This window comes from Ctenocephalides felis, unplaced genomic scaffold (assembly GCF_003426905.1).
Source record: "Ctenocephalides felis isolate EL2017-DRISC unplaced genomic scaffold, ASM342690v1 CF-g0.4_SCAFFOLD_03571, whole genome shotgun sequence".
NCBI classification, from domain to species: domain Eukaryota; kingdom Metazoa; phylum Arthropoda; class Insecta; order Siphonaptera; family Pulicidae; genus Ctenocephalides; species Ctenocephalides felis.
This window is the reverse complement of record NW_020539725.1, coordinates 52,139,013-52,164,514: the sequence shown is the minus strand read 5'-3', so window position 1 is coordinate 52,164,514 and position 25,502 is coordinate 52,139,013.

The following is a 25,502-nucleotide window of genomic DNA, read 5'->3' as shown; positions in this document are numbered from 1 at the left end:
ATAAAGCCGTTTTCAACTCAGATTTAATACTTTTAATTTCCAGTTTGACGTATAAAAATATAAAATTGGCAGTTGCAATTTATTAAACACAGAACAGGACAGATAAAAGTTGGTAAAAAGTTAACATACGAGGCTTTGTACGAGTATATTGTGTAGTTCGTATATTATTCCACTTAATAAAAAAAATTATAATAAAATGGGCAAAATACGAAACTTTTACATAGTAGTTCTGGAAAAAACCAAAAGGTTGTGGAAAAGACAAAAATTCATAAAGTAAACTGATCAGAAAATACTGTGATGAATGTAAGCATTACTTGATACCTTTGTAAAAAAAAACTGTATTGCATATTTATTATCAAATGTTTACCTGTGCAAGAAACTTTTAGGTAAAATTATAGGACCTGAATACAATATTTTTTTATAAATAATTGATATGATTGCCGATTTGGACGAGGAGAAAATAAAGTGAACTTAAAGAAAAAGTCATTTGCAAAGAAGCAGAAGTTTGAAAAATGACAGCACCATCATTAAAAATAATTTTAAATTTATTGTTATGTTTATACTTCAGAATCTCCTTGGATTTCCAAATTGATTTATTTATTTGATTGCATTATGCGTAAATTCTATATGTAAAGTATATCATGTCGTTAGCATATTTATTATGCCATATTAAGAATTTAATTTCCACAATCAATCAATTGCTCAATCATCGACTTGTCTAAGCTACTGTTTCAATAAATATAAAAAGTTTATTGCTTCTCTAACGGAAGCAAAGACTATTATTATACAAACTTTCACTAACCTAAAATAAAAAAAATAAATAAAAGCAAAGTGATTTGCTAAACCTATAAATCTATACCAAATAAGGAACATTTAATTGGGCGCCTGTTGAGAAACAAAAACCTATACATAATGATTAGAAAGTGTCTTTTGGCCCATTGAGAACTGATTCAGTAATAAATATAAAATATTATGACTGCAAGAAATGTTGTTGTTATGTGTAAAAAAATGTTGTTGTGCATTGATTATATGTAAGTTTATTAGTATTTATGAATTTTTAACTCGATTCCGGAAAGGATTGTGCGAAGATTTTTTATTGCCATTTCACACCCATCCTCGAAATAGGCTATTTTCAATCGGAATTATTTTAATCCATATTTTGGAATTGAAAATAGATCTTGCTGCATGATATCAGGTATTGAGAGGGGGAGTTCAAACTTACGACCATGTCCATACAAGGCAGTGCGCTTATCCGTTGCTGTCATAAAACTATTAAAAAATTTATTTGACAACTTTTCGTATAAATACTATAATGATATCAACCATACACAAAAATTACCTCAGAATAATTCTTCTTATATAAAGCAAGCGTGAGCTTTCAAATATCTCCTTAAATTTTAGTGTTCATAAACACATCTTAAATGTTTATCGACTCTCCGACCGCAAAGTTGTGATCTTTATCCGAATGCAAATCAAACCATTTATATGGTAGCTGAAATTTCGAAATCTAATCTAAAGATCGGCAATAAATAAATTTTATAGTTTCGGTCGTCCCTAATCGACCGCCTATAAACAATTCGAAAGATTCTAAACGGAATTCTCACAGATGAGTTTATTCAGAATAAATCAAAGGCGAATCGTCTTGATTTACGACCGATGGCCGTTTTGAAGGGAAGATCAAAAGGAGTATCTAAACAGTGGATTAATGGATATATGTTACCTTTAATAAATAGATAAATATAGAAATTTTAATGTCGATTTAAGATATGTGTTATGTTTTTAATATAAATATTCGTTAATGAAGACATTAATGTGGATGCACACTGCGGGATAACGCGTAAATAGAGATACCTTTGTTTATGTATGAAGTGCATCTGGTTATATTTTTTTCTGAAAAATTACTGTTATATACAATGTATAACTTTATGAGCAATTTATGAATAAACAGTATGTAACTTGTAACTGGTACTGAATTTGGTATCTGTTTACTGCTTTAAAAACGTCATTGTATACTATCATTGACGTAATATATCTTGACTTTCTTAATAAAGAGTTTTTTTTTAAATCATCTAAGCAAATGTTATGTCTTCTTCGCGTATTAAGTCATTTTGAATTTTTTGACAGCAAAATTGGAGTAAGTATGTGTGTGTGTGTCTATGTGAGCTAAAATTCACTGCACCAATTTCAAAAATTTCAAAGCCACTACTTGATAAAGTTCCATTAGGACTCGTATTGATTAGTTTCATGCTAAGATCTTCCTATTTTTTTTATATTTAGCAGTTAAATACACAATTTTCTGCCAAGGATTTTGCCAAAATACTCAAAACATTTTGGTTTATAAATGTTGAGAATCGTTTTGGAGAATATTAGGTTTTGGTAAAGAGCTGCCAAGCTTTTTCTTTTTAATTAATTGTAAGCTAACATTTGCACAAAATTGAATGAATTGAAAGCTAACAACAACCTTCAAATCACATTAATTCATATAATATTTTTTTCTTCAGTAAGTCGATTATTTAAATATATAGGAAAACTCACTCACCTTTTCTAAAGCCAAAATACTACATACGTATTTTTAATTTTTTTATTTTTAGGATTTTTAGGGTCATTTTCTTACATATGAATTTTCTACGGTTTTGAAAGCTCTATTAAAAACCTTTTAGAGGAAAATCCAAATTCGCTCTTGTATGCTAGAACATAGATGTGCAAAATTTGTATTTCGAAGTTTTTATTCAAAAATCTATTCTAAAATGCAAACATATATTTCGTTAAGTTATTTTCAAATACGCGTAATATTTAATTTGAAGTTGATATAAAATTGTTAACATTTTAAAATATTTTGCTAACAATATGTGTCAGTATTTATGAAAATATACGATTAACTAGAACTTTTTTATTTTTTAGCAATATAATTAATAATTCATATAACCTCAATTTTTTCCGCTTATTTTAAAAGGTTAAAAAATAAATCTTTTCCCCAAATTACTCATTAAATTGATCAAGACATTTAACGCTACATTGATTTTTGATATTAAACAAGCTAAATAGGATTTTATCCGTGATTGATGTATTCATCATTATTCAAATCGTGGCTATCGTTATAATAGAATTAATTGGTGCAAAGAAGTAACCCTTAACAAAGCTCATCTAAATACAGGAAAACGGTGGAAAATGATCCAGATGTATAATTAAATCAATTTGATAATATATTTTTGTAGTTGTAATTCAAAATGGTTAGTACTTGCTGCTCTGGGATTGTCTAATGCTAACACTTATTCTTTAAGGTAGTGGGTCAATTTTCATCTAAAAAAACACGAGTTTAAAAAATACATTCACGCAATCCTCAATTTTCACTTTCTTACCACGCTTTCCAATTTCATTAATGATTTTTCCTGACCTGATCGAAAACTCGTCAATTCTGGACTTATCGTGGACGTATTTTGATGAAGTTCGATTTCAGATGAAAAAGCTTAATTTTTTTGTTACGGGTTTTGTTCTTCATTTCTATTACGGGTTGGTCATGTCTAACATACAACACCCTTTTAAATTTTTTGAAGACATTTTTATTTTTCTTTATTATTATTTTTTTCAAATCTTATTGCAGATAAACTCTTTAACGGCTTAAAGACCAGCACATTGTTTAGCTAGTGATGTATAGCATCGTGCATTAAGACAAATTGCTGGAACTTTGTGTACCATTTACAATTAACAATTAAACCATCAAGACTTACCATTTAACATAACAATTAAATAAACTAGATTTCCAAAACCGCTAGACCTGTTTTCCAAAAAATTTAATCAGGTCTTCATCTAAAAGCATAAAAATGAATCTTTATTTTTTTACTAGACACACATGTAATATTAATATCGATTAAGACCAAAACTATACCTAAATGTTTAATTTTCATAATTTTGATTGGTATTGGTGTTGTTAAATTTACAATATATCAGATTTGTACCTATTCATTTAAAATAATTTTTTTAATATTAACCAATAACGGAATGATGTAATTATTATTAAAACTACCCCCCGGTGTCCCCTATTTTCAACGGTGAAATATTACATGCAGATCTCGGCGACCTTCGATCGCGCCAGCAAGGCGGAGTGGTTTTAATTAAAAACGTTGTATCTTAATAGAGATAAATATTTTAACAAGGTCTGAATTTCGAATGTATTTCTATCACTAATAAATGAAGTCTAATGGTCTCTGTCATAGCGAGAGAAATTAAACAGAGTTATTTTTAATGATCTGTTGACGGGAGCAAATCGACAGCTTTCAGAAAAACAAGAAATATTGCAGATGGAACATTAGCAAATGGAGAAATGACGAGGTGTTCGATAAATAATAAATGTTACGTTCATAAAAGATATTACAAGAAATCCGAGCTGAAGTCAGTACATTATTAAAATCAGAAGCTGAAAACATCAACGGCATTTCTTTTGGATTTTTTCCTGGATCTAAATAATTAGGCATACAATCAATAAACACATAAACTGAGACGATTATATTCATTAAAATCGTTAAAATTTTAATTTTTTAATTTACTATTCTAATTTCTATTCGCATTTTACATTTTGAATTAAATTATGAGAATTTTAATTATTTTTGAACGATATATTAGAGCTACTGAGCAAGCTGAGCATTAAAAATATTATTTCCTTAGTTGTTTATATTCTTTTAAGAATTGTTTTTGCAAATTTAGAATCTCCAGGATTTCTTATTATACGTATTTGATAGTTTCTTCGGCGATCAAAAATAATAAATATAAACTTTTAATTATTTTAATTTTTCTAAAATCTTAATACAAAATAAAAAATATAACTACTACTAAGGGACCAGTATCCAAACTTGCACCATTTTTGACACGATTTAGAAGTACAACTTTTTAATTTATTGTCTCTACATATCTGAGAATTAAGTGATAGTACCATAGTTATTAGAAAGACCATATCGTTTATTTTACGTTAAACATGTAGATTTTTATTTCATGTTTTATTTGATTATTGAAACAGTTTTTTAATGTAGAAGGAATTTCGTTTTGTTAATTTTATTCATCAACTATTTCTGTAAATAGAAAGTAGCAATATTTTAAACGTGTAGTTCTATATACCATACACGACGAAGTTTTACTAACACATCAATAATTAATATGATTTATCAGTAATTTAATTAAAATCATTTTATCAAAACCACTGACCAATTCCATTTCATTTCTAATGCAAAATAAATGCATTGCAATTTTATCTATTTATGAATTATTTATTCAATTTTTAAATTTTTTTTTTAATATGTACAATTTCTAGTAAATGCAGTTTACTCTAAACTTAGAATTTTGCTAAATTTAGTTCATTAGAAATTTAGTTTAGTAGTTTATTAGAAATTTAGTTATGATATCAAACAATACTTTGCTATTAAATTCTCAAATAATTTTATTTGGCTATATTTTTCTATTTTTATTTTCAACATATTAACATCTTAAAAACATTTTTATAATATAAATAAGAATATTTACAATATTTAATCTTTTGAATCCAACTTTTTATATCAAGCCCAACTTTTTATATCAATTATGGTTTGGATGAAATAAAATTATAAACTAACATTTATATTAATTATGGCTGTAATAAAATTTAAATATACAAAAATTTTAATATTCAATAAATTTAATATATTTCGGTAGCTCAATCAGTTTGAGTGCATGCTTCTACTTTTTGCCTCGGATTCATAGATAAGAGTTGAAAATGATCGGGTTTAAATCCCGTCAAAAATTTTTATATGTTTTAATTCGAATTTAATTAATTAGTTAAATATTGCAAGAATTATATTAACTATTAATTCATTGCAAATATTTTGCGAACAAAAATCAATATATTTCAAACAAATCTATAAATAGGTTAGATTTGAATTCAAATTTAGAGCTCTAGAAATTAATAATCAAAACCATAGATTTTAATTAATTAAAAATTCCAATTTCAAAGAATGTTTTCTATAATTTGCATACATATACTCTAATATTCATAATAAAATTTACATAAAATGGCTTTTGTGAAGATCAAAAATTTTCAAAAAATGAACAAAAAGCGCTCAAATCATCATTTAATACATCCAAATTGACTATAAAATCTTAAATTCTTGACGTTTTAGATCCCACCATAAATCATAATTCCGACCTTGTATTGAATCACATGTTTTTTACCTAATAGATTGTGTAATAGACTGGACTTGTACGATTACTAGTCAGTAGCAGCACTTTATAGTACTTAATGTGAGAGAATGGTGTTATGATAATATTTAGTACATAATAACTTTTTTATCCTCTTAGATTGTAGATTTTATTCCATTTGGATTCGATCGCTAATTTGCATCGAACAAGTTCCATGTCTTGTTCTGCACCAATGAACTGTCCCAACAAATCAATCGACGTCGTTTATTTACCATATTAATATTTATTTACAATTCAGGTTTACATTTAAAGTGTTGCAGGTAGCATAAAATTAAAAGGAATATTAACGTGCATGAATAATTAATTCAGTAGTTGATGTAATTGGAATGAATTAATATTTGAATTTGTCGTGTGAATAATAAAATAGAGTTGGACAGGGTTTTTAGTAAATCAAACTGATTGACACCAAACTGATTTCCAAATATTTTTCATAAAAGTCATAAAAATAAAATTCTTTTCTATTTACAGTATGTAATCTTACATGAGATAAAATATCATTACAATTCCCATTATGAATACCTTAGCTTATATTTAATAATCTAAATAAAAGTACCTGGCTAAACAATTTTTACATCTTTATGAATGCAATCACTCACTTTGATGAGAAGAACAATTTTCCGCGGATCTTAATCATCTTGATGTTTTTAATGCCGACGCTTCTTCAGTCATTAATTTACTTGGTGTACATTTTAACACCAAGCCTAATTTGTAAATATAATTATTTTTATGCTCATTGTACGGCAATTAACCGCTTTTATGAGACACTAATTTTGAAAATAAGTGACTCGTAATGATTCAATTTTTTAAATTTTGAATTATTAATGCTAGATTTAGGTTAAATGCCCATAGTGTAAAATGTTACAATTGTTTGTATACAATTTTATTTTGTTCTAATACATTATATAATGATCAGATTTTCGATAAATGAGGTGCTTGCATCTGGTAGGCATAACATGGCGTATGACCCGGGCGCCAAAAGACGCCCGGGTCATAATGCTGCTTAGCCGTTAGGTGTTGAAGTAATCGGAAGTGTTTCAGTAAGTTTCATAGTGAAAGTAATTAATTGCATTTTTATAATTATTGAGTTAGTTATAGCATTTTTATGATCGAGTTTAGATAATAATTAAGGACCATCCGAAGCAACTTATTACAATCGTGCCATTGGACCCCAATAAGACCCATCCGCGATCAATTTGAAAAAATAATCTATAAATGTCGAGTTTTGTAATATTTTTCTTTTTTTGAACATTCGATTTTTTCGTAAATTCGAAAAAAGAAAAGACTCCAAAAAAAAAAACAACACGTGATTAATGGACGACTCCTTTTGCACTTTTTCCTCCGTATCTCCAAAACCTCTTGATCTGCCTTCGAAAATGTTTCAATAAATTTGAAAAAAAATCCTTAAATATTTGTAATTAAACTCTCACAAACACATTTACATATAGGTGTTTACATAATATAAATTCACTTCCGCTATTACAATGTTACTCTTTGTACAAAATATATTTATATTTCCTTGTACTCATTAGTACAAATCATTAGCAACCGCTTACTAGAACAAGTTTTAAAATTAATTATTTCGATAGCCAATACATTATGCATAAATTAAAATACAAAACACACTGAACATGGTTTTAAACTTCTAAATAAGTCTAGAATATGTTAATCCTCCATACATAATTTGTTAAAGAATCCCAGGAATATATTATTTATAGAGATGTCATTAACCTAAAGCAAAAACAGATTTAGTAAGTAAATTATAGTTAATAAGTGATATGAATTGATATTGGTTGAAAAATATTTAAGGTACCGGCACTTTTTTGGATTAGATAGATATGATATAATAACTTTTTATTATGTGCGATTGGAGATAATAATTAAAAACCAAAACAATAATTTAAATCAAGTTCTTTTTCGAAATATCGTTTACGAGTATCTGCTTGTGTGGTCTCTTGATTAGTAGAACTATGGATATGATGATTATTTTTGTACCTATGTTTTATCATATGGATATAAAAGTTGGATCATTTATCTATGATCTACATGTAATCAAAATATTTATATTTTGTTAATTAATAAATAAAAACTATTAATTACAACTTTCTAATATTAGCTGTCAATGCATGAATTTTAATGCAAATGAATCGAAGGATAAATTTTTAGATAAACATTTATTACATTTTATGAATTAAATCATTTGAATAAACTTTTATTAATTTTATATTACCATTTTATTGATGAGTAATTTGAAATAATAATAGTTTGCAATTAACATATAATGACCAAATTATTCTTAAAATTTTAAAAATAGTCATCAATTTTCGTAATATTATCTATATAAAATTCCTATGTTAACATCATCAAATATAATTTATATTGCTATGTAATAAGGAATTTCAACAATTTACAAAATACGAATAAACTAGGTAAAAGTGGCATTTTGTGCAATTGTGAACTTCCCGAAACACATATAACCGACTTATATACATATTGCTTATTTTGGTGTCAAATGCTTCAGAATGACTTGTAATGTCAAAGAAATATAATGTAAAGAAATATGATCTTTTGAGAAAAACTTCTGCTTAGGGATGTTAATAAAATTAAATTTGCCACAATTCTTCTCTGAAATGTTAATAAAATTAAATTTGTCATTTTTGCATTAAAAAAATGACTAAAATTTTTGGTATATTTTTTTTTGATTATAATAAACCCTTCTCATGGCTAATTGTTTTTGTTAACTTAATCCGATCCTAATGCTTTCTAAGAAAATAATATAGAATAACTATTTTTTATCAAATAGTAATTTACATTATATACATTTTTAATTAAATTAATCAAATACAATTATTACTAATTTATTAGTATAAATTATTTGTAGGAATAAATTCGTATGTAACCTACGGCTTTTTAAATTCTAATCACCTATTAAGCTCTTAATATTTATTACAACTAACTATAAGAAATGCACTTCATTTACAATTGTGCATATATAAAATTAAAATGCAGTGTTTGAATAAAATAGCAATTTAACACAAATGAGGCTGAATGAATAAACACATAAATTAATGAACAAGTGTGATGTCTTGTCTTAAACACTTTAATCTGAAATCTTAAACTGCAAGTGTGATTTTTAATTAAAATTTCTTCATTTTAATTTACAATATGAATGTTGATTAGAATAGGGATGGAAGCTATTTCATTTATTAAAATCGATAGAACAAATATGGACCAAAAAATTAACGTTTTCTGGAAACGTTTACTAGGAAAGATACAAATAGCTTCCTATAGTGTGGAGTATCATCAAAAAAATATGTTCCTATTATTTCTAACTATCTAATTATATTCTACCCTTTAACTAACGACATGATATCGATCATTACTGTACCCATGGATTTTTGAAGTTGAAAATGGATGATTTTTTAAACTTGTATTACATTATTATGATGTCGCATCCGACGTCTGTCTAGGATGAAAAAGAGTTTCGGTTTACCGACAAAAAATAAATATGTACCGTGACGAATGTGATCCGTGAAATAGTCGGAGGAAATTACACCAGGGTGGCCCGAATTAAAAATTGGGCTTCTTTCACACCAAAATTGTAATAAATATTTAATAATAACCGTTTATTTTAATTGATGGAGGCTTACAGTTATAGAAAAATATCTGATATCAATTAAAACTTGTCACTAGTCACAAAACTTTGAATTCAATGCTCTTGGTCAGAGCCGAGTATTGGACTGAAATCGTCTGCTGAATTAAAAATAAATTTTATCAAAATAATTTTGTTACTTTTTTTAACTGTATGGATACTTCATAAGCTTCATCATGATACATTTTTCTCATACACAATTATATATATATATATATATATATATATATTATTTATGATTATTTTATTTTATGAGTACATTTATAAAAGTCATATCGTCGTATATGATAGCAAGTGCATAATTTATAGAGGTTTATTCGATGTTGTATGTAGAGCAATATATTACAAAGTCGCTGACAGTGCTGCAAACGTTTCCAGTTTACTTTAGCACGATTCATTCTTAATATAAATGTTACCTCGATGGTACGACTTAATCCGAAAAAATAATGTGAATGAATGAACACATAACATCTGAAAGTTAGGCTACATACTCATGAACGATTAGAAAATGTAAACTTGAATCTGAAAATATATTCTAGGGGTTATAGATATTTAAAATATTGTATATTTAATAAAAAATTATATTTGTTTTTTAGTATTCTGAATTCTGAAATTAACCAAATGATTTATCCGATTTTGTTCTTTTTGTTAAGTTGGCATCTTTTACTTGGAGCATTTATCCATACCTACACCTTTTTTTTCATTTTATACTATATTCATCATTTCTTTATAACGGATGTCTTCATTCTTCTTTTAACCTTTCTTCAACCTTTAACTTCTAATTCTATTCTATCTCATAACAATAATTCAAATTCTGCTTAACTCGGAGCATTAGTGACTTCTTAATTCTTCTTTTTCTTCTCACCTTGCTTCTTCTTCAAACTTCTAATTTTATTTAACTTCTATCTTCCTTTATTTCTTCATTCTTATTCTTTTATCTTCACATGTTTTAATCTATTTTTTCTTCAGGATTCCTTCTTACTCCTAATTCAACTAAACTAATCAAATTCTGTAATTTTAATTCTATTTTTTTAATATGTGGCATTTAATTAAATTACAATTTTGGAATTTTAGAAAAAAAGGTTTATATAAATTTAAAGAAATGTCTTTTGAGTACCTAAAACTTGAATAAAAACATCTTTAGTTTAATATAAATATTATTTTATCAATATGTAAATAAATTATTGATTAGAGTCTCATGACATTTTCTACCAACTATTTGCTTTAATAAAAATCTGATATTAAGTTTCATTATGTACTTTTCAAAATGTTTATAATGTTAAATATAGTTTTTCCTAGTAATAGTTTTACATTTATTGTTGTCGTTCATAGAAACATATCCTAATCCCAAAAAAATACAGAATTTATTATAATTCTTGTCATGTATTATTATGAACAGTAGTAGTAGTTTATTAAGTGACTTGTACGCCGCGGGACGACAGAATCTTTTTATATCTTGGATTTGATCAAATATATTAACAGATCGTAAGTGGCGATAAATTGGATAGAATTTCGGCTATTGTAAGTTTCATTATGTTTAAAAAATATTTATTACCAGAATTATTAAATTGGAAATTGTATATGCAATATGCGTAAAAATAATGATGTCATAAGGAGAAAAATTAAAGGAAACTATATGTTATGTGATGGTAAATATTTGTTTGCCATCGATCATATCGATAAATCATATGATAAATTTAGTACTTTTTAGATTATCTTAATTTAAAAATTGGGAAATATGTTTTGTAAGTAAGATGTTCTCGACCTTACCACAAGGTTTGGAGTTTAAATTCGTCTTCAATGCTTTCTGATGAATACCTGAAAATATAGATTCTATATGTATCTACAAGTAAAAATAGCTCTTACTGGTATTAGTGCAAAGTGTAAAAGTTACATCACATTTGGAAAAGCGCAATCATTTGGTAGTTTTCTAGTAGGTCATTTTTTATGAATACCTGAAAATATAGACAAATATGTATCTACAAGTGAAAATAGCCCAATTATTTGGTGGATTTCTGCTAAAGACATACCAACAATGGAATAGGTCAACCATTGAGTTATTTTCTAATAGTTTTATCTGATTAATACCTGAAAATACAGATTTTATGTATATCTGCAATTAAAAATAGACTTACTGTTACTAGTGCAAAATTTTAAAATATTATTACATTTGGAAAAACACCATCTAATCTGCTTATAGTTAGTAGTTATCTGCTAATAACATAGCAACTATGAATGGAGTAGGACAACCATTGAGTTACATTCTAAGAGCATTTTGTGATGACTATTTTTAGTTATATTGAGAGAATGCCAAATATCTGCTAAGAATATAATTTTCAAAAAAGCTCATAATTTTTAATTACCATATTCATTGCCGATAAGGCTCATCAGCTTAAATACTCCAAAAGCTCTTGAAAGCTTGTTTGTTAAAAATTTCAAATATTTTTTTTACTTAACTTTTTCAGCTACAATAAAGTTTAAAATTAAACCATCTTTCCGTTGTCACTTTCTAATCAACCTATGTTAAAACACGACTAGGCACTTTGACTTATAAAAAATTAACGTTACCTTTCCCGCAACATTGTAGTAGTAGCTTGATATAAAGAACATCTCTTAATTCCCTCGTCTGATTAATTGGATCTCCAATTTTTACTGTATCATTATCTCATTCGATTCTGTAAACAGAACAAACACATTTTCTTTGTGTAATATTAATTGAACCGCCTACTAGAAGATAATGCATAACAAGCATCTCGGCCTTCTTCACTGTTGTCATTACATGCCAATGTTGCAAGAACGTATTAATTTAGCTGATTCGACATAATACCTTCTGTCGATTGTGCTTGGATTAATAAAGTGGTTGTTAGATAAGGATCGGAATACTTAATGAACCAAAAAGATTTTTTAAATGCTTCACAACATCAGTATTCAACATCTCGATCTCGAAGCTCGAAGCGAACAGTCAGCTTGCACATAGGTATTCTTAGAGGTAGTGGATGGAATTTATAATCATTTGGTACAATAGATGCATTGTGGACTATGCTAGTGTAAAAGGAGCAGATGTATAGGAAAAGGGTATAAGAACTATGTGACACCTAAGAAAATTCGAGCTAAAAGTAAGTGGATTTTTTTCTATAGGCTACTTGGTTGGCAATTATTTTAACTTAACTTCCTTATAATTTCATATCACGAAAAAATCTAAGAATTTTCATGCTCTTTGTGAGAAAAATACAATCGCTTTATCAAACGTTTTTACACTTGATTAAATCGCATACTTCAAAGCTTTACAAGTAATTTATATTCTTTGGATAAAATCATAACTGCATTCTATTATGTGTTGTCTTCATACCGAGTATGATAAAATTATAATATTCAGGCATTCATGTCGTTAACTGTTGCTCGAGCATATAATATAACAGAAATGATTAATAAACGCACAACTAGATGCTTTAAACAAGGAGATACTCCAAATATGCGACACACATGGTAAAATAATATAGGAGATGGTGGCTAGAACACTAATTTCGAGTACAGATATTATTATATATCCTGACATATGGATCCTGAGCTGATATTTTAGAAATTATTATAATAATAATTAGATTAGTTTTTGGAAACGGCAGGTCCAGCCGTTTTGGAGATCCGGAGCAAAGAGTGCAGAAATTAGAAAGCGTGTTTTTGAGAGAACGGGGCATCCGATTTGATTGATCCAAAAAATATTCAATTCGTAATGCTGGGGAGAAGTGGTGATTAGATTTCTGCCAAAGCAGGTCTAGCCATTTTGGAAATTTTGGAGATAGATAAAAATAGAGAACTGCGCATCCAATTTAAATGATTAAAATAACTTAAGTTTGTTTTGAACTGATAAGTTTTTAACATGCACTATATTGAAATTATCTGTTACAATAATACGCTTTTCGCAGATAATGCAAAAGAATCAGATATAATAAAAGATGACATAAAGTTTAAAATGTTGTTTATTTAGTTAAAATTATCCGATGTTAAAAATTCGTAGATGATTAATAAGTTACTTTTTTGTAAATGTTACAACAATGTTATTTGTCTGAATGTTAAGTTACTTAGATGAGGGTTCAGATAATTTTGATCTTACTAAGTTGAAGTTTCAGTTGATACTAATTTACAAAGTTTTGAAAATTTTGTATTATTTTTATAATTGTTTCGTTTTTTGGTGCAAGCGAATCTAATTTCTTAAAAGGACGGATTAATGACTGAGGGACTATTTATGTACATGATGCATTACACTATAAGAGATGATTTTGTTAACTTTGCAAGCCTTTATTAACACATCTTATATCTAATTACTCGTTTATTGTCTCTAATTACACTTTCTACAATATTCATCTCTATTTGTCTCTATTTGACTCTCACAATATACAATCAACTCGCACACATACATTATTTTTTTGTTATTAAATTTATAGGTTATTCTATTTATAGTAATGCAATTTACGTAGTATTAAAAGGTATTATGTATAATTTCAATAGAGCAAACCTTAGGCGTTAACAATATACTTTCTTGATTTAGTTGAACCATATCACTTTTCGTATAATCTATAGAATTATTTATACGTCAAAATTCTCCAAAATTGGAATTGATAAATTAGTTTTTTGAGTTGAAGTACACTCGAAAAAATAATTCATCAAGATTTTTTAGAACAATAATAACTTTCTCTACTACGAATAAATGAAAATAGTTCCGCAGAGTATGATACTCACAAGCAATGGATAATCAAAGATTACGAATAGAGTGCTAATAATTTCATTTTATTATCTATAAATTATCTCCCAGCTATCTATTTATATGTTTGTGTCTATTAGCATAGAGTGCTAGTATTTTGTTAAGTGCTTTCTAGTATCTATGGGTGCACAAACGAATGGCAACTTCAAAGGGAATATTTAAATTCCTTCCACACATGAGCATTTCTGCCAACGATGTTGATATTGCGTTTGTCTATTAGTCAGAGAAACTGGTAAATGACTCTAAATTATACATGAAAATTAAGGAAAGACAGGTGTATGACATGTTGTCGATTCTCTATACAATTATTATTATTATTTCTGTTATCTATATATCTTATAACGATACATTGAGTTTCAATCAATGAAATGATCGATCAAAAGCCCATTTATAAAAATTAAAATATTATATATAACACATATTTAATTTTATAAGTAAAGGAAATTAGTTTCCTAATTGCTATATTTCACACAAGCAATTGGCTTATTAAGTAAGCGTGAACTTTCTGATAAAGCTATCATAAACTCATAATGCCATATATTCATAAAATATATAAAAATACCGAATACTTATAGTATAATGCCGACTAATAATATTTATTGTTATGCTAATAATAAATAGTGTAATAACACTCAAATCTCCATTTAAATACGTTTTGGACGGAGGCGGCCGGTAGTGATTTTCAGATTTTGATCTTCGCACTATTATAAAGTATTTTGTTTATTGGACCTAAGGCTCCTTTTTCACGATAAAGTATATTCAATGGTCAATTTATTGTAGAGAAATTCTGGGCTAGTGTCCAAAATGGCAAATTTTCTAGGGCAAAAAATTTGGAAAGTGAGGAAAAAATTTTATACAATATAATGGCAGCATTTTTGTCAGTGCCCTCGGTTGGCATAAATTTAAATCCGGTCCTGAATATATATAGTTAACTGAAGTATGGTAATAATGAATTTTAATGTTTGTTCTTAAATCATAACAAACATTAGTGTCCATAAAGGAGAGGATCAATAGAATATTAACATGAGTAGTATCTTACCGAAAATTAGCATTTTCATTCAGATGAGATTTCAGAAACAATTTTTTAGGTAATTTATTAGCGGAGATTTCAGAAACAATTTTTTAGGTAATTTATTAGCAGAGATTTCAGAAACAATTTTTTAAGTTATTTTTGAAAAAAAATGAGAAATCAAGAACAAAGTTCGATTCTAACATTCTGAGTTTATATAAGTTTAAAGTATGTACTAGTGTTTGCACAATATTTTGTATAACTTTGATTTATTGTCAAATTATAATCAACATTTGATATTTGAAATATAATAATTTATGAAAAATTGTTTATTGACTGGCACAGATATTAGGACAGTTTTAAAAGAGTTAATTAGAAATTAATTAAAATATTGTTATAATTTGGATTCAAATTTATAGTCCGTTATTATAATATTAAGTAATAATTAAAATATCTTCCAAATTTGAATTACATGTTTCAAATACATAACTAGTTATTATAACAACCATCTAAGCAATTATATATAATAATGTTTTTTGCGTATTGTTTTCAGATATCAATGAAATAATTTATGATGATATTTTCTATAGTGTGAAAAGAGTTGTTTCCATATGGAATTTTGGAATTAGGTGTCGGACTACTTAAATTATTATTGTCTAGTAATTTATTAATTGGATTATAAAACTTCAAAGTTAGCGTGTTGTATAATGAGTCGAATTATATGGCACAATATGGTTGTTAAAATTTCATAGTGGCGCAAGAGATAAAAGAATATTTCATTTATTAATTTAAAATATCCATAAATATTTGTAAATTAAATGAAATAAAATAAATTTTCAAAAATAATGTAAGAAAATTGATAATAGGAAATTTTTGTGTTTTGAGTATAAATACGTATATGAATTTCGGCATCCGAGTGGAAAGGTTTAAATTGTATTTTTTTAATTTATTCAAATATTGCTTAGTCTATTATCAAATAGAGCATCAATATTCAGCAAAATAGAATAACAGAAGTTGCACCTACCTGTGAGAATTTTTTAAAATTGAAAACGATTAAATTGAATTGTACATTTTAGCAATTCAACATTCTTTTTCGTATCACTAAATCTAAATTTAAATCCTAATTTTTGTACTAATAACTTTAAATCGACATCTCTATTACATGTGGCTTCTATTATTAATTTTACGATAAATAAAATTTAATCGTTTTGTAATAAAATTTCATAACTACTAATATAGATCTGTTAGTTCCGGCATTGAATTTCATTTTCCATAATATAATTTTATTACTTTTGTGAGAAGCTCATAACTCATACTTTGCCCAAAAATAACCTCAGACTCAACATTCTCAAATATCAATTTAAATATATATATATATATATATATATATATATATATATATATATATTAATGATACTATAATATATAAAATTTGTAATTTTCATAGTTATTAATATTTTAATTTTAATTTTTAACAACTTCTATTAATGTAATTAAAAAAAAAAACTAATCACTAATTTTTAAAAGAACATATACATTACTAATATATACATAACTGTCAATATCATATAAAGAAAATTATATAGATGATTAATATACTAAATGAAAATTGCAATGCTGATGTACATATGCAGTTTCCTAATTTTTGCATTTAGAAAAAAAAATAGTATTCTTTACAATTTGCATTTTATTCAAATTATATTTGTATAATTTGTTTTACTTCATGTCATCAATTTTAGTAAATTCTCATATTTTCAGTATAATTGAATTACTGGTGAATCTTTTATGGAACATCTGACCCTAAAAGCAAATTTGACTCTTAAAAATTTACGTTTATATTTATGCATTCATATGCATTCATAATATAAAATTGCTGTGACACCGTCTTCATTATAACAGTTTTTTGTGACCATATATATACATAAAATTACTTATTGCCATAGAAAGCATTCGGAATATTTGTGCCATATGAATATTTTTTGTATTATAATTAAACGAATAAACCGAGAACGAATTAATCATCAACGCCTTTATGGCTTCTAACAAAAGTATAAAACTGCGGTTAATTTATAATTAACACATGTTATGATGAGAGGATTGGTAAGATATTTTGTTGGAAATAAATTTCATTGAAATGAATAATGGATTAATATAAAATTAAAATAAACTAAAATTGCTTGAACTTACCGTATAATAATTGAACATCCGCGATATAAAAATAATCAAAAATCAAAAAAAATGATCTATGATTTATAACAATGTTTTGAATATAAGGTTGTCAAATATCTCCCTTCCGCCTTTTTGTATTATAAACCAAGAGCAAAAAAGCGGAAGGGAGATATTTGACAACTTAATATATTTACATAATTTTTAAAAATTCTGTAAATGTCATCTAGTAAAATATAATTGCTTATATTTGGGCTTAACTGAAATGCATTATACTTGGATAACTTTATCTCATTTTTTTTAACTTCTAGTAGGAAAAGATTTAATAATAAGCCAAAAATCTGAAATGAAAATTTTTGCATATCTTCACGTTTCAGCGGTTTGGCATTTATTATTTTGGCATTTAACAATCAATACTGGCATACCTTTGGGGTTGACGTTGAGTGCTGGGACACCTTGTACATTATATTATTGAAAAAACGATTTCAGAATTTTTGAAATATTTTACAAAATAAATTATTATATCAACTACTTGCCCATTATAAGGATGACCAACATCATCAGCTCTTCCTCTATCATCACAATGTGACCGCAATGTCAACAGTCCCGTTTGAAATATTTCTGGTATTAAATGTATTATTAATAAAGATACGCTGAATGACCGCCGGATGTGGAATTTTATAAAAATATCTCACTCGTGTTTCCTTAAATAAATAACTCGTGTTAAAAATTAAAATATGTGATTCACATCCTCTCTCGTATCATCTTGGGTCGTTATAATCGTTTGTTAAATGATTTCAAACGCGTCTTGAGTAAACAGCATCCCAGAGATAATTGAATGCCTTTCAAACAAGTGATTTTTATTTAGTGTTTGTGATCTCTTTTATTCGTATGAGAACATGATTTTTTTGCTATGAAGTCGACCTGTATTTGTATAATCTTATATACCAGTCTGGCTGCTGGCTAAACATTCATTTGTTACTGTAAGAGCAAGTTGCAAAAACTTCCCGAAATGTGTAATAATTGACATAATCAACAGAAATTTAGTTTTATATATTTAGATAACATTTTCAACCTTTTATTTTAAAAATCAAATTTTCGCTTTTATTCAATTTCTAAGCAATATGATGGACGGACTCTGCACCACCTCATATCACAAAACTTCGACATTAGAATAATGCATTTGACTTGTGCCTTTTGTAGGTTAGGTTTTATGTGCAAAATGTTTGATCGCACAGCAACTAATACGTATACAGACTTGTAACAATAACATTTCTATTTTATCGTACAATTGGCCCCATAGTCAGTAGTCCTATATGACATTTACATCTGTAAGTCGTTGTTTGTCCTACATTATTCTTTCCATATACACCAATGACATTTATAGTGTTAAAAGATTATGAGAACTGAACAAAATACTAAAATAAAAAAAACTGTTTCAAAACGTGTTGATCCTTGAAGAAGGCAAAAACTTCAAAAAAAACTTTTTAGGACCCATTTCACATCTCTGCTCTATAATCAAGCGCAGTTTCTGAGAGCACGGAATCACATTATAACAAATTATGTGAAACATCTTGTAATGCCGCCGATTGTTAGTTTCAACATTTTAAATTTGGAACCGTATTATTTATTGTATCTTCGACGTTATAACTTTAAAACAATAAAAGGGACCGTTAGGATTCTGTTAGATAGATATATAAATTGATTTTTCAAATTATGTAATACTAAATGGCAATTTTTTTATAGTTTAACGAACAAGCTAATTATTTATAATTAACAAATTAATGTTCTAACAAAACACAAACGAATTTGTAATAGATCAAAATATAGAGCCTAGTATTGTGATTGGTTTAAATAATTCCAAATTTAACATCGTTTTTTGTATACTGAATACGTGCCACGTCTTGGACAACAATGTACCAGATTTACACTATTATTACAATATATAAAGTGTTTTCGATACAAAATTTGGTACTATGGTGTGAATTATTAATGGGATGTTCATTACATTAAAATTCCACAAATCCGGTGGAAGAATGAACAGCATAAAATTAAGAACTGTATATTTCAGTTAATCGTTGTATATATATATATATATATATATTTATATATATATATATATATATATTTCCATTATTATTTTCTGGAAACTATCAGTTGTTTGACATGTATTCGAAGATGTAGTTAAAACGTCATCTTACCATCAAACTTCACAAAATAATGGAAGAACAAAAAATAAAACCCTTGCTTAGGTTTTTGCTCGTTTTAAACAATATTATAAGGATGCTGTAAAAAACAACACAGAAACTAAAACATCCGAAAGATTTTTAACAAAAAACTTTCAGTTTTTTTTTCATGTAATTATATATCCTTCATGTCTGCACCCGTATAACATTATAAACCTTCAGAAGGGAACACAATTATAATGTAGTTTTGGTATACAATATGGTTTAGAATACTCTCATTGAACACAATATATATATATATATATATATATATATATATATATATATATATTTTTTTCCATTTTTTTAACCATGTTACAATATTTATATTTATTCATTTTGTATAAAATAATAACAATTTATATTGTTTATTAATATTTGTGTTATATCGTTCCATTTCAGTTACATTTGAAAAATCTGAAATAATTATTACACCGTTATTTGTACTTTTCTTCATATGTTTAAATTACATTATTGTAACTTTATGCCATGATTTATATAAAATGAATACGATATTGAATACATTCGTTTCGATTTGTTCGTCTATTTAAATAGATTTTAATATTCACAGTAGCTTTTCATGTACATTAAATAGTTCATGTACATGAAGTAATTCAGGAAATTAGTTTCCAATTTCAAATTTAAATACCAGAAAAATTAAATAAAATAAATTTAAATGAAAGTATCAGAAAATTTAAATGTACAATATTTTATTCATTATTACATGTAAAATAGAATCTATGTAGATTAGAAATACGGTGTGTGGGGTAGGTTTTTATAATGATTTAATTGATTTAAAAATTTCATAAATTATCTTAATAATTAATACGTTTTATAAAATGACTTGTATAACAGTGCAACTGGTTTCGACAAAACGACGACAAAATGCAAAATTTGCCTCTGCATTAAAGATGCTCATAATTCTTAATAAAATTATTATAATTATTAATTCTTAATAAAAGTAGTATTTTGATTAAATTTATTAATTATTTTCAATATTATTAGACAGCAATTATAATTATTATTATGTGTTTTATGATCAATAATTTCTAGATATTTTTGATAGTGTTATGTCGACTTGTTTGCAGCATTTTTCCAAAAAACAATTTTAACTTAAATTTATCAATCAAGCCCAAGACATTTGAGACCTTTTTCTCTTACCGCGAAAAAGCTCTCAAATTAATAAAATTATCAATGCGATTTTAGTAAATTATTCAACAGATCAATGTATTTATTATTTAATTTTATAAATACCAACAATTTAATTCAAAGACATTCTACATAAACAAGTTTCAGAGTAGGTACATATTGTTTCTGTTCGTGTTACAGCTACACATTACTTGCACTCTTCTGTGCTTGAATGAAAATAGGCTTCGAGGCATAATATAGTCAGCAAGCTAGTGTAAATTTTCTAAATCTCTTTTTAAAAAATCATAACGATAATAAACTGTTGCAAAAACTCTAACAAATCAATACTTTTGTAATAGAACATAACTCAAACTTTATAATTTTTATTATAGACACTTTAGTATTTTCGAAACGAGTTTCAATTAATTGTATGCAAAAGATAGATTTTACACAAACCATACACTTTTCAAGTACAAAAATTTGTACGTCTTTATTGATATAAGAGTGAATGGATAAATCTTTGTGATGGGTTCAATCTGTGTTTGAAAACTCTGAAAAATGTTAAATTTATCATAATTCATGTTTATTATATTTTCTGTTCATTATAATTTTTATTGCCAAAATTACATAAATATTGAAAAAAATATTCCAAGTTATATCATATTACCAAGTGAAAACTATGTTCTGTAATATATCTTTCATTAAAAATGAACCTAAGTAAATTTTAATAAATTCCAAAAGTTTCTAGTATATAAATCATATTTCAATCCAATAATTAATTTTTGATTTTACATATAAAAATATTCATTACTACATATGTTATACGATTTATATTACTAGTATTTCTTTAGCACTGTTTTTTTTTTAATTATTGTTTATATAGTATATAATTAAAATTTATTAGTATCATTAAATAATAAGGAAACTACTTATGTATATTATATATTTATTGTCAAATTTCGTATAAAAAAAATTCAATCGAGATTTAATTTACGTATCTTCTTATTCATATTGACAAAAACACAACAAAATCAATTATGAATTTAAAAAAATTTAAATAATGACAAATTATAAAAAATATATTTATAGTACATATTATGGTTTCCACCAGCTCTCTTACTACTTGATCTCCAGGTCTTCGCGCACACATCTCAGCAGTGGCCCTGTGGTAGCTTCCACCTGTTGTCTTACGAATAAAAAAATCGAACTCGAAAAAAAACAACGTAAGGAATCTTGACTTCTTCTCACGGTTTTAAAAACTGTTACAGCTGTGCTTTGTTTATGAATTCGGTTTGTGACTTGTGAGCCTACATTGAATTTGTTATTTGGGTTAAAACAGGAGCGTTTTGTAAACTAGTTCTTGGTAGATGACTAGAATAATTTCATTCAGTAAAAATAATTGTGTCTCTGACTGTGATTCAGGGGCCTCTGATTGTGATTTAGGGGCCAATTCTCTAGTAAAATAGATTGTAACATGGCGTTGTTATGGCAACGCTATGTTACGCTTCTTAATTGGTACTACATCAAGCATATATATATATAAATCTGAAGTAAAATCTGATACTTTTACAAATTCAAAAATGTTATGATACGTATCTTATTTTATTTATGGTTAACTTGTGTTGCCACATCACTCACTTAGGAAAATTTATTGACAAAAATAATCTTATTAAAATGTATTATACTGTATTAAAATCTATTAAATTTATAAGTTTGAATGTAAATCTGATCGTTTCACAAATTAGAAAATGTCATGATACATATCTTATTTATCTAGCCAATACCGCATTCATGGCTAACTTGAGTTGCCACATTACTCCCCTAGAAAAAGCTATTGCCAAGAAAAAACTTATTAAAAATGTATTACACTGTATAAATTTCTGATCGATTTATAAATTCGAATGTAAATCTGATCATTTTACAAATTAGAAAATATCATGCCACATACCTTATTTATTTAGCCAACTCCGCATTCATGGCTTAATTGAGTTGCCACATCACTCCCCTAAAAATGTTATTATGAAAAATGAATTTATTAAAAATGTATTATACTGCATAAAAATCTGATCGTATTTTTAATTCGAATGTGAATCTGATCGTTTTACAAATTAGAAAATGTCATGACACATATCTTATTTATCTTCCGCATTCATGGCTTACTTGTGTTGCCACATCACTCCCCTAGAAGAAGTTATCATCAAAAATAAACTCATTAAAAATGAATGAAACTATGCTAAAAACTAATTGTTTTACAAATTCTAAACTGTCATGACACGTATCTTATTTTGTTTTTCTACAGCCCAGCCAACTTCGCATTATCATGGCTAACTTGCGTCGCCACACGACTCCCCTGGAAAAAAGTAATTTTAAAAAAGTATAAAAGTATATTAAAATCTCTTATATAATCGCGACAATCAATGGTAGTATTACTCTATCCTATTATTTTAAAATATTATAAAAATCTTAACACATAATTATAACTTCAATACTTTTACAACTATCTTGAATAATATGAATTTTATTGAAATTTTATCGATTTAGGCTTATGGTACAAGTATATAGAAACACATATAGGGATAATTTTATAAGTAGTGATATGGATTAATTTTAATAAATGCTACCTCATATATCAATTACAAAATTACTCGCTTGAGCAAGATCGCCTAAGGTTTCAAAAGTATCATCATTTATCCCAGGCTGCCTATAAATATTTGCATATACAATGCCTCTGGCCAAATACACACGGATGAAGTAAAAAAACAATAAATTTAATTTATTACATATCATTTCGTCTCTGCCGAAATTCATTAAGGCCAAAAGTTATTTACACACCGGTCTTAGATATCTGGATAGAAATCTGATATAGAGAATATATTATTATTAAGTCGATGAATAGGAATAGGTTGTCAGAGTATAATAAACAAAAGTAACATCATATTCTCATTGGACGGAGAAATATTTGCATATGTTATTGTGTTAATAAAATTTAATAAAAAACTCGTTTTTGTGGTAACGTTCTTGCAGGTTTGAACATTCCATGATATTTTATCTTGTTTTATTCTAATGAAATGCTTTAACGCGCGCATTTGTCATTAAGATTAAGTTTAATTCGAGTTTAATCTTTCTGATTGGAAATATTGAATTACTAAATAGTTTTACAATATCTAAAAAAACAGTAGTCATGATTAATACCATCAATAATATATCTTGATTAAAATAAATTTTTTGTTTTGCAAAAAATCGGATGCTTAGTTCTCTCAAAAACTGCCATTTGTTGTACATTTACCTCTGTATCTTCGAAATAGCTGGACCTGCCTTTTCCAAAAACTAATCAGCACATCTTCCTTTTTTTCTGACACACACACACAGTGGCGGATCCAGGGGGGGGGTCACGGGGGTCATGACCCCCCCCTGAGCCTGTTTTAGGACTTAGATAAAACACTAATTCAACAACAAAATTACTTTATAATGATTTCATTTATGTATTTTGTTACCAAACACATTTTATAACTTGAATATTTAACTGATTGTAGACGAATGGCGGAGTCAAAAACCCTAAAATTTAAGGATTTTCTAATCGTATTGCAAATATGTTTTATTACAGTAGGAAATAAAAATCATTCATCCAAAATTTCAAATCCGCTCATTCATTCAAATCGGATAGTCCGATCTCTCAAAAACTCGATTTGTATTTCCTGCACTCTGTGCTCCGTATCTCCGTAACTGCTGGATCTTTGTCTTTTCCAAAAATTAATCAGCACATCTTCCTATCAATAAGAATCGAATGTTTTTTGAACCATTCAAATCGGTTAATCCGTGCGCCCGAAAACGTGGATGATAAAATGCGGACATACAAAACACACACACACATCCATTTTATCTGAGGTATGCCAAAGTGTTCAGAAACCTTCAAAACGTTAGATTTTCGGCCTATTACTATAACTACCATATGAGAAGTTAATAATGACTGATTTGGAGAAGTATACCTAAATAATAGCTGTAAACCATTTTGAAGAGAGGAACAATTGCAAATTGTTTTTTTTTTCAAATATAGTAATTATTTTTTTTTGAAAAATGGTTTGAATATTACACATTGATGGAAAACGAGCACATACGAAATACGAAGCCGAATACATACACACGGTGAATTTTTTAAAAGCGCGGCCAAATAATCCAAACTTTAATTATCATAAGTAAAACCACTTGTCGCAGGCCTTAATATAGTTTAGCACGTTCATTTAGAGCAGAAACTCTATCGCCATGCAAAGTTTTACTTAAATCGCAAAAAATGACAATCTATTATGAAAAAGAAACGACTTGACCAATCTTGGCCAGAAACCATTT